The following is a 25497-nucleotide window of genomic DNA, read 5'->3' as shown; positions in this document are numbered from 1 at the left end:
AACAGATCAGTAAAAAATGCAGCGCCCAACTTGGGGCTTGAACCAACGACTCTGAGATTAAAAGTCTCATGCTCTACCAACTGAGCTAGCCGGGCAGACAGCAATCGTTTCAGTTTGCTTCACCCCGTGTGTTCATGATCAGAAAGATTAAGTCACAGAGCGAAAGAGAGGAAGGCGAAAGAAGATTGAAAAACAATCTGTGTAACATGGGCACAGATCAGTAAAAAAATGCAGCGCCCAACGTGGGGCTCGAACCCATGACCCTGAGATTAAAAGTCTCATGCTCTACCGTCTGAGCTTACCGGGCAGACAGTACCCGTTTCAGTTTGCGTTATCCCGTGCGTTCATGGTCAGAAAGATTAAGTCAAAGAGCGAAAGAGAGGAAGGCGAAGGAAGATTGGAAAACAATCTGTGTAACATGGGAACAGATATGTAAAAAAATGCAGCACCCAACTTGGGGCTTGAACCAACGATTCTCAGATTAAAAGCCTCATGCTCTACCAACTGAGCTAGCCGGGCACACAGCACCTGTTTCAGTTTGCTTCACCCCATGTGTTCATGATCAGAAAGATTAAGTCACAGAGCGAAAGAGAGGAAGGCGAAAGAAGATTGAAAAACAATCTGTGTAACATGGGCACAGATCAGTAAAAAAATGCAGCGCCCAACGTGGGGCTCGAACCCATGACCCTCAGATTAAAAGTCTCATGCTCTACCGTCTGAGCTTACCGGGCAGACAGTACCCGTTTCAGTTTGCGTTATCCCGTGCGTTCATGGTCAGAAAGCTTAAGTCTCAGAGCGAAAGAGAGGAAAGCGAAGAAAGAATATAAAACATTTCCTGTAACATGGCAACAGATAAGTAAAAAAATTCAGCGCCCAACGTGGGGCTCGAACCCACGACCCTTAGATTAAAAGCCACATGCTCTACCGACTGAGCTAGCCGTGCGGACAGTACGCGTTTCAGTTTGCGTCATCCCGTGTGTTCATGGTCAGAAAGCTTAAGTCACAAAGCGAAAGAGAAGAATGCAAAGAAAGATTGGGAAACGATTCCTGTAACATGGGAAACGATCAGTAAAAAAATTCACCGCCCAACTTTGGGCTTGAACCAACGACTCTGAGATTAAAAGTCGGATGCTCTAGCGACTGAGCTAGCCGGGCAGACAGCACCCGTTTCAGTTTGCGTCCCCCCGTGCGTTCATGGTCAGAAAGCTTAAGTCAAAGAGCGAAGGAGAGGGATGCGAAGAAATATTGGAAAACAATTCGTGTAACATGGCAACAGATCAGTAAAAAATTCAGCGCCAAACGTGGGGCTTGAACCAATGACACTGAGATTAAAAGTCTCATGCTCTACCAACTGAGGTAGCCGGGCAGAAAGCAATCGTTTCAGTTGCTTCACCCCGTGTGTTCATGGTCAGAAAGATTAAATCAAAGAGCGAAGGAGAGGAAGGCAAAGAAAGAGTGGAAAACAATTCCTGTAACATGGGAACAGATCAGTGAAAAAATTCAGCGCCCACCGTGGGGCTCGAATCCACGACCCTGAGATTAAAAGTCTCATGCTCTACCGACTGAGCTAGCCGGGCAGTCAGGCTCTGTTTAAGTTTGCGTCACCCCATGCGTTCATGGTGAGAAAGTTTAGGTGAAAGAGCGAAGGAGAGGAAGGCGTAGATAGATTGGAAATCAATCCGTGTAACATGAGAACAGATCGGTAAAAAAAGTAGTGCCATACGTGGGGCTCGAACCTACGAACTTGAGATTAAATGTCTCATGCTCTATGGACTGAGCTAGCTGGGCAGACGGCCCCCGTTTATGTTGCGTCACCCCGTCCATTCATGGTCAAAAAAGTTTAAGTCAAAGAGCGAAGGAGAGAGAGGCGAAGAAAGATTGGAAAACAATCCGTGTAATATGGAAACAGATAAATAAAAATTCAGCCGCCAACATGGGGCTCGAACCCACGACCCTGAGATGAAAAGTCTCATGCTCTACCGACTGAGCTAGCCGGGCAGACAGTACCCGTTTCAGTTTGCCTCATCCCGTGCGTTCATGGTCAGAAAGCTTAAGTCACAGAGCGAAAGAGAGGAAGGCGAAAGAAGATTGGAAAACCATCCGTGTAACATGGGCACAGATCAGTAAAAAAACACAGCGCCCAACGTGGTGCTCGAACCCACGACCCTGAGATTAAAAGTCTCATGCTCTACTGCCTAAGCTTGCCGGGCAGACAGCACCCGTTTCAGTTTGCGTCCCCCTGTGCGTTCATGGTCAGAAAGCTTAAGTCACAGAGCGAAAGATAGGAAGGCGAAAAAAGATTGGAAAACAATCCGTGTAACATGGGCACAGATCAGTAAAAAAATGCAGCGCCCAACGTGGGGCTCGAACCCGCGGCCCTGAGATTAAAAGTCTCATGCTCTACCGACTGAGCTAGCCGGGCAGACAGCACCCGTTTCAGTTTGCGTCACCCCGTACGTTCATGGTTAGAAAGCTCAAGTGAAAGAGCGATGGAGAGGGAGGCGAAGAAAGATTGGAAAACAATCCGTGTAACATGGGAACAGATCAGTAAAAAACACAGCGCCCATCGTGGGGCTCGAACCCACGACCCTGAGATTAAAGTCTCATGCTCTACCGCCTAAGCTAGCCGGGCAGACAGCACCCGTTTCAGTTTGCGTCCCCCCGTGCGTTCATGGTCAGAAATCTTAAGTCACAGAGTGAAAGAGAGGAAGGCGAAAGAAGATTGGAAAACCATCCGTGTGACATGGGCACAGATCAGTAAAAAAATGCAGCGCCCAACGTGGGGTTCGAACCCGCGGCCCTGAGAATATTAGTCTCATGCTCTACCGACTGAGCTAGCCGGGAAGACAGCACCCGTTTCAGTTTGCGTCATCTCGTGCGTTCATGGTCAGAAAGATTAAGTCATAGAGTGAAGGAGAGGAAGGCGAAGAAAGATTAGAAAAGAATCCGTGTAATATGGGAACAGCTCAATAAACAATGCAGCGCCCAACGTGGGGCTCGAACTCACGACTCTGCGATTAAAAGTCTCATGCTCTACCGACTGAGCTAGCCGGGCGAACAGTACGCGTTTCAGTTTGCGTCATCCCGTGCGTTCATGGTCAGAAAGATTAAGTCACAGAGCGAAAGAGAGGAAGGCGAAAGAAGATTGGAAAACAATCCGTGTAACATGGGCACAGATCAGTAAAAAAAAATGCAGCGCCCGAATCTAAGGCTGTTTCATGCGATACTGACTGTGCTAGCTGGAGTTTTTTTTTCTTCACCGCCGGCTTCACACACACACACACACACACACACACACCCTAGTTCTTCTCTGCTGACATCCCCGGGTACGGTGTCATCGCTGTCAGTGCCGCTGTCGGAGATGTAGCGCTTCCTAGAAGCAACACCCGTGGTCGTTCCAGTGTCCGGTAGTCTTCCGTAGGGCTCTACCTCCATCGCACACCAGCACGAGACCACGCTTGACAGGCGAAATGAAAATTATTCAGATGGAGAGAAAAAAAAGTGAACGAAAAAAGTGAACACACACACACACACACACACACACACACACACACACACACACACACACACACACACACACACACACACACACACACACGCACGCACGCACGCACGCACGCACGCACGCACGCACGCACGCACACACAACACACGCACGCACGCACGCACACACACACACACACACACACGCACACACGCACGCACGCACGCACACACACAACACACGCACGCACGCACGCACGCACGCACACACGCACGCGCGCGCACACACACACACACACACACACACACACACAAAACTACAAGCACTTAATAACAATTGTAAAGAAACATCAGCCTAGCTGCCACTGGTTTCATTTAAATATGCTTCATCGTATAACTAACACGACACGCCTTCACGTCATTTTTTGTAGAAAGTTATACGTTCTTATGTATGGAATCACAGCCACCTAGATCGCCGCACGCGCTGATCCAGGTGGCCGTTGTAGAATTCTCTGCGTGAAGTATCCGAGCGCCGATCGGGTTATCGTTATCTATACGTGATGCACAGCCATTCTGGTTCGCCACTCGCTGTGAAGCACAAGCAACATGTCATGGGGACATCATTTTGAATTTACACAGCCATAAATCTGATACTGTATAATGCGATAGGCAAAACCTTTTTTCGTGGTACGCTGCGAAATGTCCCACAGAAAAATAGCATCTCAATAGTGAAGAAAATAATGGTTGACAGTCTCGGGTTTCTGACATATGGGCAGTATGTCGACCATGGTACAAAATAACGCTTTTCATGTAACCATGGTTTTGCCGGCAATATTTCGCTGTGCAGTTGGAAGAAGAATGCCTTTGCGCTTGCGAGCATGGTCACAATTGTTACCCCCTTTAGTACGTCACGTTCAGCGCCTCTCCCTGCCCCCTTTCCAACACGGTATATTGATCTATAGCTAGCTCAGGCAATAGTATGTCACGTAAATACCTGTAAAAGATGCTTTCTCGATGCAACGAATACTATTTTCATTGAAAATTGCACTTTCAATACTTTAGGCCATTTTAAGTTTCTCAAGTATCCACGTAGGTTATATTTTAAAGACATATTTGATAACACATGATCTGGAATCTTATTGCAGAGTAGAATGTGCAGAAACGTGCTCGGAAAAGTGTTACGTTAGTCACATCAAAAATACTTTCAAACTCTATTTGATTTATCAGAACACATTCCCTGATTCTACGCCACCATTTCTTGAGGAATGGGATAATTTTGTCCGTCTCATACGCTTCCGTACCGACCCCATCCCCCCCCCCCCCCCCCCCGCAAAAAAAAACACCTCTATCGCTGTAGGCAATTTTTGTACATGTGCTTTTGACTTAAATAGGAACTTATAACATACCATACTTAGCAAACAATTAACCAATTACAAGAAGTTGCTCTACAAAACATAGAAAGTTTCCCACCACCCCAGCTTCGAGTCTTTTATGAGTACTTTCACATACTTCTTTCCATGTAATTTTTTCTGCCCCTGTACTGCTGCGAAGGTACTCCATCGTATTTATATAGTTTGTACAAGTGCAATGTCTCATGTGTGCGTATTTGGTACATATTTGCAAAGTTTTGTGGGCTAGTCTCCCAGGAACCATACCACAAGCCTGGATATTTATCCCAGTTTACTGAACTACCTGATTGATTGATTTGTGGGGTATAACGTCCCAAAACCACCATTTGATTATGAGAGATGCCGTAGTGGAGGGCTCCGGAAATTTTGACCACCTTTGGTTCTTTGACGAGCACCAAAGTTTGAGTACACGGGCCTACAACATTTCCGCCTCCATCGGAAATGCAGCAGCCAAAGCCGGGATTTGATCCAGGACCTGCGGGTTAGCAGCCGAGTACTTTAGCCACTAGACCACCGCGACGGGGCTACTGAACTACCTGTCATCTTGCAAAAAGAGTCCGTATCACGTATCACTTCACTAACACTTTATCGCAAGAGGACACAGCAATGCAATGTGCATATGTTATCATTTTGAATTCACGTCTCGTTAGCTGATACAAATTTATTGTTTCGTTGCTAATAATCTTCATGTGGAAAGGTTCCATACAAATATTGTGAGTAATAACGATGAATTGACATCCCCCTGCCACACGTACACCATTTGTCACTTGAAAGCTTTCCGTAACACATAAAGCACTTTTTATAAGCTATTTTTAGTTATAACATGACAGACCCAACGTTAACATATTTTAGTGTACAAAAGTATTGTCATTAGTTACACGATCAAAGGTTTTTTTTTTCATATCTAATTGCAACATTGGAACTCTGCTGTCGAGCACACCACAACCCTCCAGCACATTCTTCGTACATGAACACTGGTGTTTATTGTGCGTCCGTGTATTTTTCATCTTTGGTTTGGTCCAACTAATATGTTCAACAGCTTCTCCAGCCTACTAGTGAGAGCCTTTCTAAACGCTTTATAATTTGCGTTGGCCAAGGTGATTGGTCGGCCCCGCCGCGGTGGTCTAGTGGCTAAGGTACTCGGCTGCTGACCCGCAGGTCGCGGGCTCGATTCCCGGCTGCGGCGGCTGCATTTCCGATGGAGGCGGAAATGTTGTAGGCCCGTGTACTCAGATTTGGGTGCACGTTAAAGAACCCCAGGTGGTCAAAATTTCCGGAGCCCTCCACTACGGCGTCTCTCATAATCAAATGGTGGTTTTGGGACGTTAAACCCCACAAATCAATCAAGGTGATTGGTCGATATGACTCACGTGACAAAAATTTTTTAGGATAACCAATCTTCAGTATGAGTATTACGCACATCTTTCTGAATCAAGTGGGCAGCACCGTTAATCTTAAAGCCTCTGTGAAAACACGATGTAAGGCCACAGATATTACGCCTTTAAATGTCTCGTACAATGCAGCGCCCAATCCATGAGGTCCCGGTTCTTTGCCAGCACCCTAGTTGTGCGCAGCGAAACATTTTTTAGTGGACTTCGGCGAGTTTTATCGTGTATGTCTGTCTATCTATATAGATACCTACGACGTTTAGCTCTCCTGGCCATTTAGATAATGGTATTTATACAAAAATTAGTATGCCGTAACATGAGTGTATGACGAGCATAACTGACTATAGTCATAACATGAAAATCATTATATATATGTCACGAATGTCATGATATACATTTCATGGTCTTGCTGTTCTTGTGGTGGTCTCCTTCATGTGACATGCAGCAAAACTGGTACGGTATGATATGACTGCATGGCGAACAAAAGCGACAGAATCTAACGTGGAAATCATGACATGCATGTCATGTGTGTCATTACTACACGCCATGCTCATGATGCGCTCGCGGCCGTTTCGCTAGCGCCACGTATACCAAATTTTGTATTACGGGACGTGAATGGATGATGACGGTATATGACTGGTGCAAACATGTTAATCAAGAGATGAGGTTTATGTAACAATATGGCTACATGCCATGCTCATGATGCACTCGTGGCCGTTTCGCTAGCGTCAAGTATACCTAATTTGGTATTACGTGACGTGAATGAACGAGAAAAGTAAATGACACGACCAAACATGATAATCATGATATGCGTGTCGCGATTAAAATGGCTACATGCTATGCTCATAGCGCACTCGTGGCCGTTTCGCTAGCTCTACATATACCAAATTTGGTATCACGTGACGTGAACAGACGAAATTACACGTCCAAACATGATAATCATGACATGCGTGTCATGTAAGGACATGACAACATACCTAGCTCATGATGCACTCATAGCCATTTCGCTAGCGTCACGTACACCAAGTTTGGTATTACGGGACGTGAATGGATAACGAAGGTAAATGACTCGTCCAAACATGATAATCAGGACATGTGTGTCATGTAACACATAACTAGATGTTACGCTGATAGCGCGCACGCGGCCGTTTCGCTAGCTCCACATATACCAAATTTGGTATCACGTTACGTGAACAGACGACAAAGGTAAATGACTCGGTGAAACATGATAATAATGACATGCGTGTCATGTAAAATATTACTACACGCTACGTACATAGCGTGCTCACGCCGTTTCGCTAGATTCAGATATACCAAGTTTTGTATAACGTGACGTTAATAGACTATGAAGGTAAATAACTCGTCCAAACACAATACTAATGATACGCGTGTCATGTAAAACATGACTACACGCTTTGCTCATAGCGTGCTCGCGGCTGTTTCGCTAGAGTAACATATACCAAATTTGGCATTACCTGACGTGAATAAACTACGAGCACAAATGTCAGGCGCAAACATGATAATCATGATATTGAAGTGATCTACGACATAATTACGTCCGCCTCGTGACATTGTGTTTATTTGAAAGTGACATATGGACCTTCCTCATTCGTGCTTCACATCTCATCAATTCCCAGTGCAAGTGAGATTCGCCAATACGTTTTATTTCATCTTGGGAACATTGATCGGTATTTCCACTTGCTCTTTTGTTATTGGAGAGCCTTGGTATCAAATGGAAAAAGTGAGCCTCGAGCCATTCATATGTTTTGTGGTGTCTCGAAATGGCGAGCTACGCCACCACGCTCTTGGAGTGAACGTACACAGCACACGGCGGTCGGAACAAGTCAAACAACTTACACACATTTATTTCAGTACTTTGGATCGACGATATCATTAGGCGAATTACTATATTGTAACGAGAACTGAAAGGGCGAGGAAGAAGAGATCGGACGCTCTCGAGCGATGGCGATTCGGCAGTGACGGTAGAGCGCGGACATTTTTCAGTGTAAATAAACCCATCACACCCGTAACAGCTTTGGTGGAGGTACTGGGTAACTTGCCGTCCTGGACCCCGCAGCAGAAGTTCTTCGAAGAAGCAGACGCTTAGCTGGCCGACCCCCAGACGACATCAGCATGAACGACGACACAGCAATCCCATTGACGTACTACGCTGCTGCATCCACCACTGCCACCGACACGGCACAAGGTGGCCGTTGACCTCGACAACCAGACTAATGGGCACCTGAGCCACGAATTTTCTCAGGTAAAACTGACGAAGACGTGGACGCTTGACTAAAACACTTCGACAGAGTGAGCCGCTACTACGAATGGGGTGCACCGGCGAAGCTCGGGAACGTAGTATTCTTCCTTTCCGAGACAGCCTTGCTTTGGTTTGAGAACCATGAACATGTCCTCCCCACTTGGGATATATTTGTTAAGGAACTGAAGGCCTGCTTTGGGGACACGAGTTCCTTGAAAAAGAAAGCTGAGCAAACGTTGTCACGTAGGGCTCAGCTGCCCGGCGACACGTGCACAACCTACATTGAAGAAGTGTTGAAGCTTTGCGGGATTGTCAACGCAAATATGTCTGACGAAGACAAAGTTGGTCATTTGTTAAAAGGCATCACCGAGGACATGTACAATTTTTTGATAACAAAAGAAAACTTGAACACTCCTTCGATTTTCAGGCAGCAGTGTCGCGCCTTCGAGGCGTTGAAGACCCGGATCATTCTACCTAAGTTCGGGCGCTTGGACAATGTTCCCACTGTCGCAAGTATGGGCGTCGCCACCTGCGAAGACATTCCCTTTCTCGTACGTCGGGTAGTTCGAGAAGAGCTCGTACGACTTCAAGCAGGTGACGTTCACCACCAATGCTCGTTTGCCGCGTTTCCGAACCACTTCCCTACTGGATGCGAGAGCGCCACGTCGAAAACCGACCACGCACAGAAACTGCAGATTTTACCCCGCGGCTTCCGTTTTCCCCGACGGGTTGTGGCCACCACCGGATGTCATCTTCTCTACGTACCACTGCGGACCTCCGACCGTCGACAACCAGGCCTCTACCAGAAGATTACTATGCGTCATCACAAAATGTTCCTGTGGAGCACGACCCGTCTCCGCGTACTTCAGCCACCTCTGCTCGTGCTAATGTAAGCCGACAAGTTCCCGTTTGCTACACATGTGGTCTCCCAGGGCTTATTTCGCGCTTCTGTCCCAGACGGCCGCCTGCACCGCCGCGTTTTTCAGCGTATCCGGCTCGTAAGTCCGAAACCGCTGTGCCGCCACGTTTTTCGACGCACCCGCCTCGTATGCACGAAACCTGGACCACTCACACGGCCGACCACCGTCCCCGACAGCAATGGCCTAACGAATTTCGCAGCGAGTCCCCCGCCTCCGAGCGAAGCCTGACACCGCCTTCGACACGGTCCCGCCGGTCGCCGTCTCCGCGTCGCCGGTCACCTTCCCCGCATCAGCTGGGAAACTAACTGGTGCGACCGATGGAGGTGTGGTCGCGGGACGGTCAGTTTCGCCAATTTCTCCTTCTGCTGTGATGTGTGTGTGTATAGGCGGTGTAGATACTCTTGCTCTTGTAGACACTGGTGCTGCTGTTTCGGTTATGAACCTTCGTTTCAAACGTCGTTTCTTGGGTCACAAAGTTATGTTCGCGTGGAATCGTAAAGAAACTTTTCGTGGAGTTGGAGGCGAAGTGTTATGCCCTGTTGGTATTTGTTCAGTTGTACTCACAATTGGTGGACAAAATTTCCGTGTTGAATTCACTGTACTGGCTCGCGCAACTCATGACGTCAATTTAGGGATAGACCTCCTTCATGAATGCGGCGCTACGCTTGACTGTAGAACTGGAGAGATTCTTCTACAAAGTACGTTGCCCGCTGCAATAATTGACGATTTTCCGACTCTGCTCATCAATACTCTTTCGTTGTCTGAAGATGTGACGATCTCTGGTCGGACAGCAGTGTTTGTACCCGTATTCTTTTCTCATGTCCGCTCAGGACCCTGCACTGGACTTGTGGAGCCTGATCATGCAAACGCCATCAAGAAGAATGTGCTGGTCCCACGGTCTGTCCTTACAGCCATCGAAGGAAATGCTTGCTTGTGGGCGCTCAACGCAGCCTCAGAGCCTGTTGTTTTATCAGCCGGATTCAAACTGGGAATGTTCGAGGAGCAGGCCACAATTGACGTCAGAATGGTCTCAGTCTCCAGCCATCAGTCAGACTGCGCCTAATTACTCAGCCGAGATTAAACGCATGATCAATAAGTCGTTGCCTTCTTCCGAGCAGAATGTCCTTGAGGAGGTACTTACACGCTACGCGGGAGTCTTTGATTTCGCTCAAAACAAGCGTTGTTCCATGTTGCCCGAATCCCGTATGCACCACCGCATCAACACGGGAGATGCTACACCGATACGCCAGAAACCCTCTCGCGTATCCCCGTCAGAGAGGCGAGTGATCGCCGATCAGGTCAACGACATGCTGCAGAAAGGCGTTATTCAAGAGTCAAGCAGTCCCTGGGCAGCTCCTGTTATATTGGTAAAAAAGAAAGACAACTCTTGGCGATTTTGTGTAGACTACCGCCGTCTCAACGCCGTCACAAAGAAAGACGTGTATCCGCTACCACGCATCGACAATGCTGTTGATTGTCTGCACTCGGCCGCATACTTTTCGTCCGTCGACCTAAGGTCAGGATACTGGCAAATACCAATGCATCCGCCTGACAAAGAGAAGACTGCTTTTGTCACGCCTGATGGGTTATTTGAATTCAACGTTATGCCGTTTGGCTTATGCAGCACCCCAGATACCTTCGAGAGATTCATGGACTCCATCCTTCGCGGTCTCAAATGGGAGATATGTATGTGTTATCTCGATGATGTAATTACTTTTGGCAAGACATTCCACGAGCACAACCATCGGCTTAGCGTCGTTCTAGATTGCATCAAACAAGCTGGTCTCGTTTTAAACGCAAAGAAGTGTCATTTTGGTGAGCGTCAAGCCCTTGTGCTTGGATATCTAGTCGACAGGGATGGTATACGACCAGACCCGCACAAAATCAGTCTTCAAGCAACCGACGTCTGTGAAAGATCTCTGTAGCTTCGTCGGGCTGTGTTCTTATTTTCGTCGGTTTATCAAAGGCTTCGCCCAGCTTGCTCATCCCCTGACAGAGTTGCTCCGTGAAAACGCCCCATTACGATGGACCGTTGAGTGTGAGGCTGATTTCGAGCAGCTGAAGTATTTGCTTACTTCCGGGCCCCTCTTGCGCCATTTCGACCTGGAGGCACTCACGGAATTGCATACAGATGCTAGTGGTATCGGTGTTGGTGCCGTGCTAGTTCAATATCACGACAGCCGCCAGCACGTCGTGGTGTATGCAAGTCGCACTTTGACTAAGGCGGAGAGGAATGATACAGTCACCGAACTGGAATGTCTTGCAGTTGTTTTCGCCATCCAAAAGTTCAGACCTTATTTGTACGGCCGGCAGTTCAAGATCGTCACAGATCATCATTCGCTTTCTTGGCTTGTCGGACTACGTGACCCAGCTGGACGGTTGGCTCGCTGGGCCTTACGGCTTCAAGAATATAATTATTCTGTGACGTACAAGAGCGGTCGATGTCACGCAGATGCCGACTGCTTATCTCGTCTTCCATCTCCGACTGTGGATGCTGATGATGATGATTTCGACAACTACCTGGCCGCAATCTAGTCCAACTTCCCAAATTTGGACGTCTTCCGTCACGAGCAACAGCGTGACCCTCCGCTGTAACCAATGATTGATGTGGCTCGTAGCTCTAAACGCGCCACGCCATTCGTGATTCACGACGCCCTACTATATAGCAAGAATTACTCCAGCCATGGTTCCACACTACTCCTCGTCGTGCCAGAATGCCTGCGTCTTGCGGTATTCCAAGCCATGCACGATGACATCACGTCTGGGCACTTTGGATTTGCCCGAACGCTTCACCGTATCCGACAACGTTTTACTGGCCTCGACTCTGGAAGACCACCAAGCACTACGTCGCAAGTTGTGATGTCTGCCAACGCCACAAACAACCTACCACACAATTGGCCGGCCCACTGCAGCCGGTTAAGCCACCGACATCACCATTCAAAAAAGTCGGCATAGATTCACTGGGCACTTTCCCCAAGTCTACCACCGGCCGCCGCTGGATTATTGTGTGCGTAGATTACCTGACGCGGTATACTGAAACGATGGCGGTTGCTTCAGCCACATCATCTGATGTGTCATGGTTTCTTCTACACTCGATCATACTTCGTCATGGGGCTCTCGTGTGGTGATAAGTGCTCGCGGCCGGCAGTTTACCGCTGACGTTGTCGAAGAGTTGCTACGGCTTTGTGGGTGTCAGTGTTACAAGCTGCCACTCTAGCGTCGCCAGCGCGAAGTCGGCGACGCGAATGACAGCAGGTCGGTTCGTTCCGTACGCAAGCAGTGACAATGAAGAGATCAGAGACGTGAGAAAACAAAACAACTTTACTCTAGTGATATTGCAGCACATGGGATCTAATACAACACTTCAATACAACTAACAAAATACATCGACACTTGATACAACTAAAGAAATATATAACAGAGACAATAAATGAGCTTACGAGAGGGAACTATTACAAACTACACAAACTAACAAGAATAGAACGACGGAGGAGAAAGTTCGAAGATATAAACAGGTGAAGGCATACGTGTGATGACCGGCAGCGTTGTGTCCCCGACGATCGGATGCGAGAAGACGAAGAGAGTTATGGCACGACTGCGATGTCGGCGGTGTTGCAACGCTGGTGGCTCCGGGAGGCTAGTGCTTGCAGGTGACTTCGAGCAGGTTGAGCTAACTCGAGGCGAAGTCCCGATGTCTACGTTGCAGACGTTAATATCGCGTCACAACTAGACGAACGGCTAAGTTTAGGTGGCCAGCCGATACAGAGCCACACTAAAAACTTCTAGAAGAGATGCTTGTTGATCTGTTTCTACACCATCTTGGTCAGCGACTAGTCTGCCTAGCAGGGCAAAATCCTGCGCTTAAATCCCCCTCGTGTCTCCTCGCTCTCTTCCTTGGGGACAAGAGACCTCTACATGGGTCCAATCATGCGCGTTTAATTGAGGGAAAACTCCGCCCCAAAAATATTTTGACCCCACCCCTTTTTTAATTGGGAGAGGGGCCTCAACTAGCGAGAGTGACAACCTGTCGGGTTGTTGTCATACAGCTTGGCCACCTGAGCGTTTCCCACGCTTTTCCCCGTGGGAACGGTCAACCACTTAGCTCTCAGCGGGTGTGTCTCGTAGTCTAATCCTCGTTCGGGGTATACCGCGGCCTTCTACGACCTTGCAGACGCCGCTACAGTTACAAAAGGATTAACCGTCGGCGGCGACGTTCTAAGAAGAGCACCCCATTCTGCACTTCTCGGCTGCCTTTCATGCGCCGCCGTTTCTCACGGTCAGTCGGGGAGTACGGCGCCCGTTAATTGCCGTGACGCGGTGTCGCCAAAAATGGCCGTCCGTGACAGTCAGTATCGCCATTTCACGCCATACCACCCTCAGACTAACGGCCTCACTGAGCGCACCAATCGTACGATCATCAACATGCCTTCAATGTAGGTCGCAGCGGATCACAAGAACTGGGTTGCGGTATTACCTTTTGTTACATACGCCTTTAATACCGCGAAACACGAAGTCGCGGGTTATACGCCTTTTTTTTTCTTCTCTGTGCTCATCATCCCCAAAGTTTCCTTGACACCATACTTCCCTTTTCGACGAACGAAAACGCAAGTGTCGCGCAGACTTTGTGTCGCGCCGAAGAAGCTCGTCGACTTGCTCGGCTCCGAAATCTTTCCGCCCACGCTCGCGCGAAAGACCGTTACGACGCAAAACACCCGCCCGTGATTTTCGCTACAGGTGATTTGGTCTGGCTGTGGACGCGTGTTTGAAAGAAGGAACTTTGCCAGAAGTTTCTTTCTAAGTACTCAGGACCATTCGTCATTACTCAGTGCATAAGTGACATCACTTACACAATTGGGAAAGTGACAGCTCAGAACCGGCGTTCGCGCAAGACGCAAGTTGTGCACATTGCCCGATTGAAGCCCTACAACAACCGATCGCTTCTACCCGCTCGGTGAGCTTCGTCTGGCCCGGAGTGAAATGTAACGCGGACTGAAAGGGCGAGGAAGAAGAAGAGATCGGACGCTCTCGAGCGATGGCGATTCGGCAGTGACGGTAGAGCGCTGACATTTCTCAGTGTAAATAAACCCATCACATCCGTAACAATATTATCAAATGTAATCAACCCACTAAGACAACCTTCCACAATATCCATCATCATCATCATCATGATCATCATCATAATCATCATAAGCCTGACTACGTCTCCTGCAGGACAAAGGTCTCTCCCATGTTCCACCAGTTAACTCGGTCCTGTGCTTGCTGCTGCCAATTTACGCCCGCAAACTTCTTAATCTCATCTGACCACCTAACCTTCTGTCTCCCCCTAACCCACTTGCCTTCACGGAGAATCCAGTTAGTTACCCTTAATGACCAGCGGTTGTTTTTTCGACACGCTACATGCCCGGCCCATGTCCATTTCCTCTTCTTGATTTCAACTATGATATCCTTAACCCCGTTTGTTCCCTCATCCACTCCGCTCTCTTCTTGTCCTTTAAAGTTACACCTACCATTTTTCTTTCTATTGTTCGCTGCGTCGTTCTCAATTTAAGCTGAACCCTCTTTGTAAGTATCAAGGTTTCTGCTCTGTAGCTAAGTACCGGCAAAATACAGCTGTTATATACATTCCTCTTGAGGGATAGTGGCAATCTACCTGTCATAATTTCATAATGCTTGCCGAATATGCTCCACCCCATTCTTATTCTTCTAGTTACTTCAATCTCGTGGTTCGGCTCCGCGGTTATTACCTGCCCTAAGTAGACATAGTCTTTTACAACTTCAAGTGCACTATTATCTATCTGGAAGCGCTGCTCCTTTCCGAGGTTGTTGTACATTACTTTCGTTTTCTGCAGATTAATTTTAAGACCCACCTTTCTGCTCTCCCTGTTCAACTCCGTAATCATGAGTTGCAATTCGTCCCCTGAGTTACTCAGCAATGCAATGTCATCGGCGAAGCTTAGGTTTTTAAGGTACTCTCCATTAACTCTTATCTCTAACTGTTCCCATTCTAGGCTTCTGAAAACCTCCTGTAAGCACGCGGTAAATAGCATTGGGGAAATTGTGTTCCCTGCCTTACACCCTTCTTGATTGGTATTTTGTTGCTTTCTTTATGACGCACTATGGTAGCAGTTGATCCCCTGTAGATTTCTTCCAGAATGTTTATATATACTTCATCTACGCCCTGATTCCGCAGCGTCTGCATGACGGCTGATATTTCTACGGAATCAAATGCCTTTTTATAATCAATGAAGGTTATGTAGAGTGGTTGGCTATGTTCTGAGCCATTCTCTATTACATGATTGATAGTATGAATGTGGTCTATTGTTGAGTAGCCTGTTCGAGATCCTGCTTGTTCCTTTGGTTGATGGAATTCTAATGTTTTCTTTACTCTATTAGCAATTACCTATGTAAATAGCTTGTAGACTACAGAGAGCAAGCTGATTGGCCTGTAACTCTTCCAGTTGTGGTAATCTCCTTTCTTATGTATTAAGATGATGTTAGCGTTCTTCCAAGACTCTGGTACTCTTTCTGTCAGGAGAAATCTCGTAAAAAGGGTGGCTAGTTTTTCTAACACAATCTGTCCTCCATCTTTCAGCAGATCTGATGTTACCTGACCCTCACCAGTAGCTTTGCCTCCTGGCTTGCTCTCTAAAGTTTTTTTCTGATTTATTCTATCATTACTGGTGGGGTGTCATCTGGGTTACTGCTAGTTCGTATAGTATTAAGGTCGTGGTTGTCCAGGCTACTGTACAGATCTCTGTAAAACTCATCCGCAATTTTAACTATCCTATCCATATTGGTAGTTATTTTACCTTCTTTGTCTCTTAGTGCATAAATACGATTTTTGCCTATCCCAAGTTTTCTTTTCAGTGCCTTGAAGCTTCCTCAGTTTTTCAGAGCGTGTTCAATTCTCTCCATGTTATACCTTCTTACATCGGATACCTTATGCCTATTAATCAACGTCGAAAGCTCTGCCAGTTCTATTTTGTCTGTTGTACTTGAGACTTTCATGATTTGACGCTTCTTAATGAGATTCTTCGTTTCCTCGGAAATCTTGCCAGTTTCCTGTCTAACTGCCCTGCCTCCAACTTCCACTGCACACTCCGTAATTACACTCGTCAGATTATCATTTATTGTATCTATGCTAAGGCTGGTTTCCTCACTAAGAGCCGAGTACCTGTTCTGAAGCGAGACTCTGGATTCCCGTACTTTCCCTCTCAGGGCTAGCTCATTATTGGCTTCTTGCGTATCAGTTTCTGTCGTTCCTTTTTCAAGTCTAGGTGAATTTGAGACCACACCATTCTATGATCACTGCATCATACCTTGCCAACCACATCCACATCCTGCACGATGCCTGTGTGTGCACTCATTATAAAGTCGATTTCGTTCGTATTTTCGCAATTAGGGCGAAAACACAATATTACTCAACAACTTAACACACACAATAACACACATAAGGCGGCCTCACTAACGCTTGACTCACCACGTGGGCTCACCACAGGCGGCCCACGGAGCCATCCACGGCCGGCCCACCGCTGTAGGCAACCGTCCTCGCTACCACCCCAAGCAAAAAAAAAAAAAAAAAAGAGCAGCTTATTTCTTGCGCACCGCAACCAAAGCTTCCCGCCAGGCGTCGCCACAGGCGCTAACGTTTTCTGATGATGATGGTGGCGATTAGCGCTCACAAGCGCAATGCCACCTACCGCTCAATAGTTGTGAATCCGAAATACGGCTTGTGCTCGAAACATGTGCGCCAGGCGGCGCAAACAACTTTACAGAAGGTGTGCGCGCCCCAACAGTTTCCACTTTTAGATGCGGAAGCATCTTATACTCGCGCCTTGTAGTGCGCCGTCCGCGCGGTCCGCACCGCTTCTCGAACATTCGACAGCTGACGCGCGCGCATGCGCCGTCGCGCCGTCGCCCACTCTTCCACCATCTGTGCATCCCTTCCTCCTCTACACACCGCGCGCGCTTCACTCCTCCACCATCTGTGCACCCTTCCTCCTCTACACACCGCGTTCGACATCTACAATTCTCCTGATTCTCCAGTGGACGCGCATATGGCGTCGCGCTTCGAGAACATTCAACAGCTGACAGTGCATGCGCCGTCGTGCTGTATATATACTCAAGGTCGGCGCTCGCTCGCTCAGTTGCCGCTCGTCGGTTGGTTTGTACGGCGCGTCGACGTCCAAGGTCGCGGTGAAATGAATTCCAACGAATCCACAAACACAATGATCGACGTCCCTTCGACCAGCGCCGCCCTTTCGCATACGTGTGTACGTGTTCACTCATTTAACACCCCCTCCTACAACCACGTTAACCAATTTAGCCATCGACCCAAGTAAGTCGCAATTTAACACCCCATTTCACAACCACGTTAACCAATTTAGCCATCGACCCAAGTAAGTCGCACTTTAACACCCCGTTAATCAATTATATGCTCCGCATCCTCCTCAGTGTTCCCCCGAGGGAACCTGCGGGCAATTTTTTTGACCAATCGATTGATATGTGGGGTTTAACGTCCCAAACCCACCATATGATTGTGAGAGACGCCGGAGTAGAGGGCTGCGGAAATTTCGACCTCCTGGGGTTCTTTAAGGCGCACCCAAATGTGAGCACACAGGCCTACAGCATTTTCGCCTTCATCAAAAATGGAGCCGCCGCAGCCGGGATTCGATCCGGCAACTGGCGGGTCAGCAGCCGAGTATCTTAGCATCTAGACCACTGCGAGTTTTTGACCAAGTAAACCGTGAATATTTTCAACAAATACTTGCTCAATGGTTTCACCTTCACGTACAGTTCCACTACTAGTTGCTATTGCGTTAATTTCGTTTCGCTTGGCGCATCTCTTTTCGTCCAAGGGAGCAGGCTGTGTTGGCATTTCACCAAGCAATAGTTAATCTCACGCATTATGATCATCAACACTCTGTATTTTGTAATATAAATTGCCTCCAGTCGGGTCTTTAACTGCCTTATTGCTTTTGAGGACTTTATAATTTTATGAACAGTCTAACTGACATTGCAATTCTTTTTCTTTCTTCTTCCTTTTCACTTTTTGTAGCACATTCAACCTTTCAATGGCTTTTATCTTTGTTATCTCCTTAAAACTCTCTGAAGCTTCTATCGTGTTTGCTTGATGGCATTTTCCTAATGCTCTCCTGCAGAGCTTCCATGAATAATTCGTCTTTTGATAATTTGTAGTTTGATTTTGATACGTCCCAGATTAAGCGTATTTCTTTACTTATACCCTATGTAGTAAACATCAATAAACTATGGTCAAAGGAAGACACACTTTTTCAGTGGTGGGAAACCTGCGCCAATAGAAAATTACTGCGCCATGCTGCTCGAAAAGGGTCTTTTTTGTATAATTTGTGCCATCGTTGCGCCACAAGGTGGTTTTGGAACCGAAAGTGATGTTGACAGCACGAATCGTGAACGGATATTACGTGATGGTCACCATCTTGCTGCTGCATTTGCGTACAGTTGTGCTGCTGCAAAAGCACAGAATCGACCAATCAGTTATTCCCACTTCCACGTCATTGCAGTGGTGCCTTTACTGGTAATCATTGGCAGAAAACGAATGTGATGTGGCGACTACCGAAAGGCGCGCCAATATGTCATCGCCAACTCAAAGCCTACGTGTGTGGCGTAGCGCCGCTTTAAGCCTATATTGCACGCTTATAGTAGCCAGCGACTACCTGTGCGCTCTGAAGTGCCGATCGCTGCCGCCTCAATTGTTGTGCGAGACCGTGCATTACTTTGCAGAAACGAAAGCAACTTGTTGTCACGGAGTTGAGCGTTGTGGATCACGGGCACCGAGACTGCAAGCGTAGCACACGCTTTCACGAGGCGGCAGCCCAAACGCGCTTCCGTACGCTGCCAGGACCGCTAGAGCATCGCTTGCAGAGAGCCCGCATCGTCGCGTTAACGCGACAGGCTTCTCGCCGCATCTGTGCACGGTCTGAAGCGGAGTTTGCAAAAGCGGCTCGGCGTGGTGAGCACGTCAAGTCGGCGAAGCGCTGCACGCAATTAGCCAGTAGACGATCGGCTACCTGCACCATACCGCGTCTCAAAAAACTGTATTTTCGCTAAGTAGCTGATCGTGGTACACCTTTATCGCGGAGAGCCGCTCATGTCCGTTTCGCCGCTATGCCACTTGCTGTGTCGGCTGCGTATCCTGGACTCTGCAGTAGTTTCAAATTGCTCCTTGATTTCGCGTGCCATCAGGCGGCCGTGCGAGAGTGCCAATCAATTTTAAAAATTGGCAGACAGAAATAACTTCCTTGTGAGCACTTTAGGCAATATTTCCTGTGCCGCAGTATTTATTCTTTCTTTCGCAGCGATGGCGGACGTAGATAATTTGTATTTGTGAATACAACGCTTATTGAGCAGTTAGCCACGTTCTAGGCGTGTACTGTTGCGACTCCGGGTCCCGCGGGTCTCAGTTTGGTAGCGGGCCCCCGTCCAAGGACCCATCGTCGAACAAGTCAGATGAGGCGCTCGTAAAAACGACAACAATTTATTTACATGGTTAGTAACTGAGAATTAGAAAAGAGGTGACCAAGTGATCAGAACTGTACAGGAGAGCTGTTGAGCTGTAGAGCTTTAGAACTTGAAATACACGAAAGTCTTCGGCTTATATAGCGCCGCGTTGCCAACACTGGGTGCACTGTCAGCTGCTTCAGCCAATACGGCACTCCATGGTCTAGATGCTCCACCCACGAAGGAGAGGAAAGACACCACACAATGCATGTGGAGAGGGCACAGTCCGCACGATGCCCAAATATGGTCGCCAAAGCACTGCACCGACGTTTTCGCACACGTCACCAAGTTTCGCGCACGTCCGATGATTTTGATTTCCAAGATTCTTCTGGCAGCTGGGTGAGGTTCGAAAACCCGGCTACCAGCACACGTGTCAAATTTGCTTGACTGTTTGGGTAGGACAACGTCGTGGTGGGCCCGCATATGGTCAAAATATGCCATCCCATTCAGCTGATCCTATGGATAAAGGGGGAAGGAGGAGTGGTCGACTAATCCCTCGTTGTAGAGGCGGGCTCCCGCAAGGGCTGCAGCACATAGTGCATTATCCTTTTCTTCACCCCCACATTCCAGTCCTGGTTGTTTGCTAGAAGCTGCGGCTTAGCTGCACATATCCCGGGACACCGCTTGTCCTCGCAAGATGCAGACACAAGCAATTTGGCTTTAGCTCGCAGCCTGAACTGAAATTACCATGCTGGTTCCGAGACTTTCAGACCCTCTGTGACCTTGAAAATGGCCCAGCTGCCTCCTTGTCGGCCTCGAAAGCCTTGCTCGCAGCAAACAGAATGGCCTTTCTTGAGTCGAGCTCACAATGGCCTCTCTTGGCTCGTGCGTTTTCTCTGTGCGAACCAGTCCCGAACCCCTCGTTCAGGTTTTGCAGAGAGGAAATTAATCCGTCTTGACGGCACAGCCTTGCTTGGAATGCGTCGAAATATTTTCGTCCCGTTCACAAAGGCCGAAAAACTTCAATAATGATGACGGTCGTAACAGTACGTATTCACGAGGTTTTACTGTAACAAGCTTTGCCTGTGTATGTGGGGGTGGGAACAAAAGCGTGCACGAGGTTCCCCTTCAGAATTGGGTGAAGATTCATCCCAGCGCCCTCCTCCCATTTTGTCAATATATGGGAATGATCTTTGCGCCCTCTCTACCCTCCTCTCTATTATGTCAATGTATAAAGCTAGCTTTGCACCCCCCTCCCACCACCCTTCTCTCTTTGTGCCATATCTGCCATGCCTCCCGGATTGTCCGGGAGACACCCGAATTTCAACCTACCGTTTGTACGGTTGTCATGAAAATCGCCTAGAAGTCGAAATTCTTGTGCGTTGCGTGATCTGGCTGCGTTGACAGAAATACAGGTCAGTCCGCTCCAGGCTTTTTGCGAGTCCACAGCATTTTATAATAAACAAATTTAGGAGGCGTACATCAAAACTTTCGTTGCGTCACGCTGGCGTTGCCACGCCAGGCGCCGGTTCTGCGATATATTCGTAGGCGCGCACCGCGCTGCGCTACTTTGACGCATGCGCGTTTCAGCCCGTCCGGCGTCCCTCCGTCATGAAAAAGAGGGAGACGCTGTGTTGTCCGGGTAACGCATCGGCAAGAAATGCAGCATGTCGCATTTCGCGCCGGTTGCCGTCGGGCCGCGCTGACGGACGCTGTTCGCGCCGGTCGCACCTGGCACGTCCAGGTGCGACTATATATATATATATGACGTATGATGGGATGCATGGTTTGTAGAAGCAGAGAAGGAAGAAGTCAGAGAACAGAATAAACATGGGGTATGAGCCAGGCCACGTCACCCATTCATCATAGCGTCACACAAGTCGACAGGATGGAGACCTGCCTGCCCTTTCATCAGTTACTCATCATCGACGCAGTTCCCCAGAAGACGCCCTGACCGACATTGACTACCGAATCATGACCTAGGAGGACAACGACCAGCACCATGACAGAACCATCGGCTGACCTCGACATCCCCAAGTACACCGGATCAGCGGACGACGGACCCGTACAGGACTGGTTCAACCTGTTCGAACTCCACGCTACCGCTGCATCTTGGTCGGAACGGGAGATGGTTACGAACTTCAGCGACTACATCAGCGGTGAGGCATTCAAATTTTACCTAATTCACATATTCGAGAACGAAGAGTCATGGCAAAAATTCAAAGAGGAGATGATTACCCGTTTTAATGACTATGACCAAGACTTACTCATTGCCAACCATCTAGAGACAACTGCACACTATCGTCAATTTCCTAAGCAGTCCTCAAGCATTCGAAAGTCCAGCGCGAATCGACAAGTGCCTCAAGACGAAGTGGCACATGCGTTTACTTACAGAAGGCCATACGTATATTGGGAAAAACCCAACCGTCAAGCGCAGCTTCCTTGTGCACGAAAGTCGGCATTTCCAAAGTCGTGGCACCAACATACGACACGAGACGTCGCTCACCCTACTGATTCCTTTCATGCTTCGTCTCGCATACATGGTCCATCACCTGGTTTTCTACGACGCAGCTCTTCAAAGGCTCCTAACGGTCACTATTCGTGTCATAAGTACGCCTTGTTCATGGTTGACCAGCTGACACACGAGGAAAATGCCGAACAACGCCATGACAACTCAAAGAGTGAAAATCAGTCTTCACACATTGGATCACCTTATTTTCCATCTAGCACAATTGGGCTACCTCCTGGTTTTCCGCCACTTGGCTCTTTCGTCGCTCACAACGCTCACCTCACATCTAGCGCGCTCACAATGGTCGGGATAGAGCTGCGGAGCTCGGAGAATACTCAGCCAAGCCCTGAACCTACCATCCAGATTCAGGAGCAAGAACCACTCGCAGCGAATAGCGGAGAAGAAGCCCCTGATGATGTATCTATCAATTTTCAAGCATTACCTTCATTACCCGAAATGCAGCACAACAGCCTAGAGACTACTACCTACCCACTCGACACCACATTCAATATCCCAGAAAGTCAGTGTCATGGTGAAAAAGGGCCGCCACCTCAGGTCTTTTCGCAGCAACATCATCAATGCCAGCAAGTCCAAGAACAATGGAAATTCCAAGGGTTATACGAACAAGGACGACGACGAATGGAATCATCTTTGGAAGAACACACGCGGTTTATGGAAAGCCGTTTACAAACGTGTCAACCAAACCGGCAACATATTCAAGATTTCTCGCTCGAAACAAAGAAAGCATCGAATCCAGGATATTTTCCCAAGGGACGTCGAATAAGCTTTCTCCAGTTGAGATCAAGACTCAGGCAACACGACATACAACGTCGAGAAAGGCGCCAAACCATACCCTGTATTCCGCAAGGACGCAGAAATCACCACACCAGCCTCGGTCAACAAGCACGCAAACGAGTCGCGACACATGGGTTCCAATCAAGAGAAATAGCACGACACCAGCGCAAATCATCCAGCCAATGCTTCAAGGCCATCACACCAGGTTCATTCATCGCAAGAATGCCGGCTGTGTTTCCATCTGATTCCACGCTCACAGCATGCTTATGTTGTCCAGAGCGCAACAGCCAGCCTCGCCCTCCAGAGCTGTACTTGATAGCCCGGATTGCTGTCCTCTCCTGTGAAGCTATGGTGTGTTAACGGAAACTTCCTCGGACTTGGAATGATCTTCTCTTTTTGACAGTGTTCACTTCTAAGCCGTCAGTTTTCATTCCTGTTCGTCTGACGCGACTTCTTTCGGGGGGAGGGGGAATCGTGTGACGTATGATGGGATGCATAGTTTGTAGAAGCAGAAAAGGAAGAAGTCAGAGAACAGAATAAACATGGGGTATGAGCCAGACAAAGAAGGCAAAATAACTACCAATATGGATAGGATAGTTAAAATAGCGGAGGAGTTTTACAGAGATCTGTACAGTAGCCGAGACAACCACGACCTTAATACTATAAGAACTAGCAGTAACCCAGATTACACCCCACCAGTAATGATAGAAGAAGTCAGAAAAGCTTTGGAGAGCATGCAAAAAGGCAAAGCTGCTGGTGAGGATCAGGTAACATCAGATCTGCTGAAAGATGGAGGACAGATTGTGTTAGAAAAACTAGCCACCCTGTTTACGAGGTGTCTCCTGACGGGAAGAGTATCAGAGTCTTGGAAGAACGCTAACATCATCTTAATACATAAGAAAGGAGATGACAAGGACTTGAAGAATTACAGGCCGATCAGCTTGCTCTCTGTAGTATACAAGCTATTTACAAAGGTAATTGCTAACAGAGTAAAGAAAACATTAGAATTCAATCAACCAAAAGAACAAGCAGGATTTCGAACAGGCTACTCAACAATTGACCACATTCATACTATCAATCAGGTAATAGAGAAATGCTCAGAGTATAACCAACCACTATACATAGCCTTCATAGATTACGAGAAGGCGTTTGATTCAGTAGAAATATCAGCCGTCATGCAAACACTGCGGAATCAGGGCGTAGATGAAGTATATATAAACATTCTGGAAGAAATCTACAGGGGATCAACTGCTACCATAGTGCTTCATAAAGAAAGCAACAGAATACCAATCAAGAAGGGTGTAAGGCAGGGGGACACAATTTCCCCAATGCTATTTACCGCGTGCTTACAGGAGGTTTTCAGAAGCCTAGAATGGGAACAGTTAGAGATAAGAGTCAATGGAGAATACCTTAGTAACCTGCACTTCGCCGATGACATTGCATTGCTGAGTAACTCGGGGGACGAATTGCAACTCATGATTACGGAGTTAGACAAGGAGAGCAGAAAGGTGGGTCTTAAAATTAATCTGCAGAAAACGAAAGTAATGTACAACAACCTTGGCAAGGAGCAGCGCTTCGAGATAGGTAATAGTGCACTTGAAGTTGTAAAAGACTATGTCTACTTAGGGCAGGTAATAACCGCAGAGCCGAACCACGAGATTGAAGTAACTAGAAGAATAAGAATGGGGTGGAGCACATTCGGCAAGCACTCTCAAATTATGACATGTAGATTGCCACTATCCCTCAAGAGGAAGGTATATAACAGCTGTATCTTGCCGGTACTTAGCTACGGAGCAGAAACCTGGAGACTTACAAAAGGGGTTCAGCTTAAATTGAGGACGACGCAGCGAGCAATGGAAAGAAAAATGGTAGGTGTAACCTTAAGAGACAAGAAGAGAGCAGAGTGAATTAGGGAACAAACGGGGGTTAAGGATATTATAGCTGAAATCAAGAAGAAGAAATGGACATGGGCAGGGCATATAGCGCGTAGACAGGATAACCGCTGGCCATTAAGGGTAACTGACTGGATTCCCAGAGAAGGGAAGTGGGTTAGGGGGAGACAGAAGGTTAGGTGGGCAGATGAGATTAAGAAGTTTGCGGGTATAAATTGCCAGCAGCAAGCTCAGGACCGGGTTAACTGGCGGAACATGGGAGAGGCCTTTGTCCTGCAGTGGAGGTAGTCAGGCTGATGATGATGATGATGAGCCAGGCCACGTCACCCATTCATCATAGCGTCACACACACACACACACAC

The 25497-nt window shown here is 47.8% G+C and overlaps 1 protein-coding gene and 8 non-coding genes across 9 annotated transcripts in view; all 9 read right to left on the bottom strand.

Annotated features, from left to right (window-relative positions):
* LOC119176671 (unextended protein) overlaps window positions 1–25497 on the bottom strand; it is a 418752-nt gene that overhangs the window by 321846 nt on the left and 71409 nt on the right. The gene's annotated exons all lie outside the window — the stretch shown is intronic.
* TRNAK-UUU (transfer RNA lysine (anticodon UUU)) lies at window positions 23–95 on the bottom strand. Its single transcript has one exon. It is a non-coding gene; the product is annotated as a tRNA-Lys (tRNA).
* On the bottom strand, window positions 235–307 carry TRNAK-UUU (transfer RNA lysine (anticodon UUU)). The gene has a single exon. It is a non-coding gene; the product is annotated as a tRNA-Lys (tRNA).
* On the bottom strand, window positions 871–943 carry TRNAK-UUU (transfer RNA lysine (anticodon UUU)). Its single transcript has one exon. It is a non-coding gene; the product is annotated as a tRNA-Lys (tRNA).
* TRNAK-UUU (transfer RNA lysine (anticodon UUU)) lies at window positions 1505–1577 on the bottom strand. Its single transcript has one exon. It is a non-coding gene; the product is annotated as a tRNA-Lys (tRNA).
* Window positions 1924–1998, bottom strand: TRNAK-UUU (transfer RNA lysine (anticodon UUU)). Its single transcript has one exon. It is a non-coding gene; the product is annotated as a tRNA-Lys (tRNA).
* TRNAK-UUU (transfer RNA lysine (anticodon UUU)) lies at window positions 2350–2422 on the bottom strand. The gene has a single exon. It is a non-coding gene; the product is annotated as a tRNA-Lys (tRNA).
* TRNAI-AAU (transfer RNA isoleucine (anticodon AAU)) lies at window positions 2772–2844 on the bottom strand. Its single transcript has one exon. It is a non-coding gene; the product is annotated as a tRNA-Ile (tRNA).
* On the bottom strand, window positions 2983–3055 carry TRNAK-UUU (transfer RNA lysine (anticodon UUU)). Its single transcript has one exon. It is a non-coding gene; the product is annotated as a tRNA-Lys (tRNA).

Source organism: Rhipicephalus microplus, chromosome X, assembly GCF_043290135.1.
Source record: "Rhipicephalus microplus isolate Deutch F79 chromosome X, USDA_Rmic, whole genome shotgun sequence".
NCBI lineage: Eukaryota > Metazoa > Arthropoda > Arachnida > Ixodida > Ixodidae > Rhipicephalus > Rhipicephalus microplus.
This window is presented reverse-complemented; position numbering and strand designations above follow the sequence as displayed.